The sequence below is a fragment of the Brassica napus genome, chromosome C6 (assembly GCF_020379485.1).
Source record: "Brassica napus cultivar Da-Ae chromosome C6, Da-Ae, whole genome shotgun sequence".
Lineage (NCBI taxonomy): Eukaryota > Viridiplantae > Streptophyta > Magnoliopsida > Brassicales > Brassicaceae > Brassica > Brassica napus.
Genome location: NC_063449.1, coordinates 129,105 through 136,482, shown reverse-complemented (window position 1 = coordinate 136,482; position 7,378 = coordinate 129,105). Strand labels below are relative to the sequence as shown.

General features: G+C 43.5%; 1 non-coding gene and 1 pseudogene across 1 annotated transcript; both read right to left on the bottom strand.

Moving 5' to 3' along the window:
* Positions 1 to 6,551: 6,551 nt before the first annotated feature.
* Positions 6,552 to 6,658, bottom strand: LOC125589417. The gene has a single exon (XR_007325609.1). It is a non-coding gene; the product is annotated as a small nucleolar RNA R71 (small nucleolar RNA).
* Positions 6,659 to 6,852: 194 nt separating this feature from the next.
* LOC125589426 lies at positions 6,853 to 6,934 on the bottom strand (annotated as a pseudogene).
* Positions 6,935 to 7,378: the final 444 nt, after the last annotated feature.

The following is a 7,378-nucleotide window of genomic DNA, read 5'->3' as shown; positions in this document are numbered from 1 at the left end:
GGGATCATGACTGGAGCCCAGGGGCAGTATAGGAACCCGGGGGCGGTATAGGAACCCGGAGATTCTTTGATAGATCCAGAGATCGTAGTCGGAACGCGGAGGTTTTCGATATCTTGATCGGACCCCGAGGTCATGTAAGAGTACATGGTTTTCCTTTAGATCCGGAGATCGTATCAGGACCTATGTGTTTGTATTTTGACCCCGAGGTCGCATGGAAACCCGAAGGTTCTTAGGGATGTGATAACCCTGATGCGCCCTAGGTTGCACAGGGGTTCTATCCTCTTTCTAAAATCATATTAGGGCTCTGAGGCAGTATAGGAAACCAGAGGTTTCTTCCCAAGATCCGAAGATCTTTGATTGGAACCCGGAGGTTCTTTGAAGCTGTAATGACCCTGATGCGCCTTAGGCTGCACAAGGGTTATACCTTCTTTTTTATTTCGTCTTTGGAACTCTGAGGCCAAATAGGAACCCGGAGGTTCTTCCTTATATCCTGAGATCTTTGATCGGAACCTGGAGGCTATAGGGGAACCCAGAGGTTCTTCCTCAGATTTTATACGTAGGACCCGAAATCGTTTGGGGAACCTTGGGTTTCCTCTTTAGATCAGGGCATTCACAAGGACCCGGCGTTCCTTCGGAACCTGGAATAGTTTGCCTTTCGCAGGGACCGTACTCCGCCTTCCTAGGAAAGGCTACTACCAGTACCTGTGTTGATTTCGCATTCTGCCACTCGGAAGCTGGCCACTATCGAGTTCCTATGTTGTATTCTACTTCGGCAGGACGTCACTGACAGGCTTAGAGGGTGCTGGTGTGGGTGTTATGACCCAAGTGCCAGGCTTCACTGCTTTCCACGTCTGGAGAAGCAGGATTTTGATTGCTCCATGTATTTCATAGTACTTTGCAATAAATATACCATGTGTTCTCAGTATTGTGTAGCTCTTAGCGTTTTATTACATGTACTTTTCACATTGGTACTCTAGGTGTTAGATTTTCAGAGCACAGGCTGTGTGTGGGCGTGCTGAATCAACCTCCACAGGTTGGGACTGAGTCTTGTGTCAACAATGGAAGAGAATAAAAGATGAGACTGATGGAAGAATAAGAATGGTGTGAGATTAAGAGACTTTGAGTGAGAGATTGAGAGATTGAGAGATTGGAGAGACTGAGAGATTAAGTAACTAGAGAATAGAGATTGGGATATTCAAAGTAACCAAAGACTATGAAGGAGAAGGGGAAATCCCCTTTACTCTCTTAGAGTTTACAAAATGCATACAAATGGCTTATATATGCCTTTACATGACTCAGATCATAAACCTGTATCCTAAGGCTGTAATGAAAAGATAGAATGGATGGCTAGGATGAGAGAAAGCTGGTCTTTGATGTTCTGGTGCTAGCTGGCGTGATTGGACTGAATTGAGGGCTAAGATTGCTTCATTTGAAATGAATGGATAAGATGGGTCATGGCTGTAAAGGTAAAGCACCTTTACCTTTCCAGCTCATACCAACAGCTCACCTTATCCTTTGGTATATTCCCTTGCTTCCTCAATAACTCAACGGACATAATAGGATAGGATTGGATCAGAGTAAACTGCCCTCACATTGCACATCTTTGATTTAGGCTGAACCGGGTGATTTGGGCGAGAGGAGTGGCTCTACGGTTGATGGTATGGACCTCCTGTCCGTACCACTCGCCCTATCTTTGTATTTCACCCTAACATCCTTCTTGGTTGCACCAAACACCTTCATGGCTCGCCCTAGGCCGTACCAGACCGTACCATGGCCGTATAACTCGCCCTAGCTTTGTACCTATGACCATCTTCTCTCTAATTCCTCCAAAGCCTTCACATGATCAGTCTAAGTCTCTCCTAGAGTTAACTTCACAAGATAGATACTTCAGGACACTTCTGAAGCTTGATTGAACTCTTCTGGACATCTTCCAGAGCTTGCCCTATTAATGTACAAGCTCTATCTCCTCTTCAGTTCAACACTCCCCCTCAAGCTTGACTTTAGGAGATCCTAAGTCAAGCTTGGAACTCTGAAGAGTCTCCCTCATTAAAAACTTACAAGGAAAACCCATTGGGACAAAACCTTGCAAGGGAAAAAGAGTAGAGATCTCCAAAGCCTAGGGATAGGCCAGTGAGCTCTTGTGCCTTAGAACCAGTGTGGTTGGACACAAGAAGTTCTGGATCACGGCCTAAACAGGTGCAGCAACTCTCCAAGACTTGCGCACACACCACAACTCAGCTTCACCTCTTCATGGAACCGGTTTATGACTCCCCCTCTCAACAAGCTTCATAGCCTTCTTAGAAAGGCAAGGATGCGACCAGATCATCTTCAAACACCAGTGAGGCTGAGTAATATTTCAAACTAGGCTTGTCCTCTTCATAGAACTGGTTTGGATCTCCCCCTCTGAACATACTTCACAGCCATCTTAGAGAAGCTAGGAAGTGACCAGAAACATTTTTAGTGAGGCTCAAGCAATGGTACCTGATACATTATCCCAAAGGTGCATCAGTACTTATCAAGAAACATCACACAATTCATTCAAACATTTTAAGTATCATTTCAAGACTTTGATTTGAAATGATGAATGTATTGAATTAAATTGAGCTTAGTATACTTCCCTTTTGTTAAGATGAGTTCCCACTCGACCATTGCACCATCTCCATGGTACCATCAATTTCTTGGAAAGGCAGAATGGATTCATCAGCTTCTCATCAACCACTTCACCATAGAAGCCGCTTTGATGAGTTCACTTTCATCCTTAGACTGCCTAGAATAGCTCAAGCTGATGATCCTTTATAGGAGCCTTTGCGAAGACTTGTTACTGACCATGGATCATATGCATTAAGACTCCCCCTCAAGCTTAGAACCAAGACTACAAGGAGCTAAGCTTGTGATGATCATATGCATCCCCATGGTCTTATAACTATCAGTCTTCCATGATAGCTTTCTTCTTGTGAATTTACTCTCTTCCTTAACCAGGAACTAGGGTGTTTGAATCACCATAGAAAGCCTCACAAGACACACTTCCTGTAGACTTTGGACTTGATATGTCTAATGGTATCATGCAATGGCCATCTCTCATTGCATAATCAATAACACTACACTTCCTGTAGAATATAGACTAACATATCCTAGTGATGATATGCAATGGCACAAGACCTTTGTCTCTACATTCTTGGCAGTTGACGAGTAACATGTATCACATTCCTTGTGTACCTAATGGCACTTTAGTTATGGCAATCACAACAAGATGATACTAACCAATGCAACAGCAAAACAACTTCAGTACCAATATGCAAGTAGCTTAGACATTCTACTAGATGCTACAACCATTAATGGCACTTTAGTTATGGCAATCACAACAAGATGATGCAAAACAGAATCCACAGGACTTAACCACACCACACAACACAACCATAACATAAAGACACAAGCTTTAAACAATTGAAGGAGGTTTAGCTTTTAGCCAAGGAACCTGTGCTGGTTCCTTGAACCTCCAAGGCAATATGCATCATAAATGGACAGATCTGAGATGTTGGTTTGAGAACCAACATCTCCTTCTTTGCGTGGCCTTTCTCCGTGAACCCACCGTGCCAACGACACCTCCTTTCTTCATGTTTGGGTCGCCACACCAGTTACAAGCTGAAATCTATCTCCTTGAAAAGTTTCTTCTTGGACAGTAAATGGGAAGGGCTTGGACATGCTTCCAATGGCCTTCTTTCTTCAGGGCGGACATGAGGGTCTGTAGAACGACCAAGGACAGCTCCTGGACACCATGGATGAGCACATCTTCTTCTTGAATAGGTTGAACAGCCGGCTGGACAATGAAGCTTCTTCTTGGCTTGAAAAGGCATGGGAGTGAGCTTGTGCTTGAGCAGAAGCTGGAACCAAGTTCTGATGAACCTGGCTCTGATACCATGTTAGATTTTCAGAGCACAGACTGTGTGTGGGCATGCTGAATCAACCTCCACAGGTTGGGACTGAGTCTTGTGTCAACAATGGAAGAGAATAAAAGATGAGACTGATGGAAGAATAAGAATGGTGTGAGATAAAGACTTTGAGTGAGAGATTGAGAGATTGAGAGACTAGAGAGACTGAGAGATTAAGTAACTAGAGAATAGAGATTGGGATATTCAAAGTAACCAAAGACTATGAAGGAGAAGGGGAAATCCCCCTTACTCTCTTAGATTGGGATGTTTGCGGGCTTGAAGATGTTTCGCGATGTTGCAAGGGTTTAGTCTTAGCCCTGCGTTTGAGAAACATTCTGGTTTGACTACGGATGTTCGCAGCCAAAATTGTTGTTTCTGTTTGGATGCTAATAATTTGATTTGGGATCGAGGAATTAGGACTGAGGTGTCGCGTAAATTTGTCCATGGGAAGAACGTTTTCCTTCGTAGTGCTTTGTGAAGTGTTGGCCTTCCGAGATCTATTTTGTGCATTTTTTAGGATGTTTCGTATAGCTCTAGAAGCTTTGTTACGAATTTTTCCTTACATGCCGCGTATTACAGTTTGGTTGTTAGGACTGAGTTTCATTACGAAGAATTTATCATATGATTTCCGACCGTGTGTTATGATATATAGTGTTTTAGACATCTTGTATATATGCTTTTTAATTGGTTTTCAAGTCTTTATCGAGTCTTCCTAGTCCTTTTCGAGTCATTACAGGTCTGGAGTTGCATTGGATGGCAGATGGACCAGCTGGAACAAAAGAGGCAGAAAACAATCCAATCTGGAGGTTTTCACGCGGAACAGTCTGAGTGACTGTTCCTGATAGCGGAGCAGTCTGAGTGACTGTTCCTGATAGCGGAGCAACCCGAGTGCATGTTCCAGCGGCAGAGATTTTTAAGGAAATTACAAGTCAATACGGGATTTGCCCAAATTATCCCATCTTTTTCTCCCAGCCGCCTGTGGCTTTGATATATCATATTCTTCTCTTTCTTTTGACATTCTACGCTATTTTTGGAGAAGACACCAGACCTTAGAGTTGGAGACTTGATATTTTGCTACTTTGTAAAGGGAGAAGGCCATCTCTCTCGATTTATCGAAGAACCCCCTGAACCCTATTACTTTATTTCTGTCATATTTCATGTTGCTTTATATCTCTGTCTCTGTGTTTTCTTGCTTCATGGCTGAGTAGACAGCTTGCTTAGTCTAGGGTGTTAGGATGTTAGATCCGTGAGCTTGACATAAATAAGTTATAAATCGATTGTCTTCATTCACTGTTGTTCTTAAGACTTGCATCAAGTTAACAACTTAGTGCCTGATTCTAGGTTTAATCTATTCATCAAAAGTGTTATAGGTTGCTTGACATAACTTGAATGAGCATCATATCCCTAACCAGCGAAAGTAGATCTTAGGGTGTTTTGTGAACCTATCGGACTTGATCTTAATGTTTGTCATCGCATCTCAGTCCAAACGACAGTTTAGGTACTGAGATCGATTGACAAAAGGTGAAGCACCACGGCAGTGGGCTGATCTATCTTAAGTGATCCGAGTTCTAGACTGGTCTTTAATCGAACTTGAATAAATGTTTGGCTCACACTTGTTTAACACCCAACAAAACCACCCTAGGCTAGCATTTTAATCATCTGAAATCTTTAATTAATCTTATTATTTGCTTGTTACAAAACCTTAATCTCAAAACCCCATCATTGTTTTAGCTAAGTATTGATCCCATAAAGATAAAGTGTAATCGTTGGTCTCTGTGGATTCGATCCTAAAGTGCTACATCGACATACTATTCGATTGTGGTAGTGTGCACATTAGGTTAATTGGTGTGCGTATACACGTAATATCAATTTGGCGTCGTTTCCGGGGACCATCTTTTTACCTTTATTTTTTGGTTATTTATTTAGTCTAAGACCTCTAACTTGCTCTATCCTTTTTGTTGTAACTAATGTTCCTGGTGCATGATCAGTTGACATACTCAGAGAAACGCCCAAGGAAAATTGATTACACTTACCAACCAGGAGCTAGCAAGGTTAGAAAGAACAAATCGTCAACAACCAAGGCAAACCGACACCACTATGGGTGATCACGCCAATCAAGATGATCTCTCTGCAGCAATGCAACTGATGCAACAGCAGATGATTCAAATGAAGCAGACCATCCAAGCTCAGCAGGATGCTGCTGAACAGGCTGCTGAACAGGCTGCTCTCGCGCGGCAGGAACAACAGGCGCAGACTGTTCCAATCGGGCAGAGAAACCTTCCTTGCAACATCCCTACTACGCGCTCTGCCATTGTTCCTCCACCCTGCACCAGGCAGGACTTCGAGATCAAGCCTGCTTTGATTGGTTTAGTACAGAGAAAGGTGTTATCTGGTCTCTCTACAGAAATTCCAATGGAGCATATTGAGAGCTTCGAAAAAGTCTGCAGTTTTACTCGTGTGAATGGTGTTCCACCAGACTACATCAGGTGCATGTTATTCCCATTCTCTCTTGATGGAAAAGCTGCATGGTGGTTGAACTCTCTCCCTACCGGCTCTCTCACTTCATGGGAACATGTCCGATCAGCGTTCCTCAGCCATTTCTATTCTAAGACAAGAACAGCTGCATTGAGGAACAAGATCACCTTCTTCAGACAGCTCACTGATGAGCCTTTCTGCGATGTATGGGAGCGCTTCAATGACTATCGCAGACAATGTCCTCACCATGGATTTGATGATGATTACCTCCTGGACAATTTCTATGATGGAGTGGACTGGAAATAGCAAGGTGCTCTAAAATCTGCGAGCAATGGAGACTTCATGACTCAAACCACTGATGGAGCGTTTAAGCTGATTGAGAACATGGCTGCTAGCTCAGCTAATAAGAAAGAGGAGAGTGATTGCTCCAAGAAAGGGAACAGTTCCGACACCCAGAAAATAGATGAGCCTTTCTGCGATGCATGGGAGCGCTTCAATGACTATCGCAGACAATGTCCTCACCATGGATTTGATGATGATTACCTCCTGGACAATTTCTATGATGGAGTGGACTGGAAATACCAAGGTGCTCTAAAATCTGCGAGCAATGGAGACTTCATGACTCAAACCACTGATGGAGCGTTTAAGCTGATTGAGAACATGGCTGCTAGCTCAGCTAATAAGAAAGAGGAGAGTGATTGCTCCAAGAAAGGGAACAGTTCCGACACCCAGAAAATAGATGAGCTGACTGCCAAGGTTGATCAGCTACTGAAAAACAACCAAGGGCACGTCTTTAGAATGGAGCAAGCTACGGCCGGGCAGATTCAGAGCCAGAACCAGCAACAACCGCAGAGCAATCAGCAAGTTGTTCCAGCTACCGGGAACAGTCAATCAGATGAGCTGAAGGGTCTGAGTATGATGATGCAACAGTTGTTGCAGGGTCAGCAGGTTCAGGCCAAGGCGTTGAATCAGGT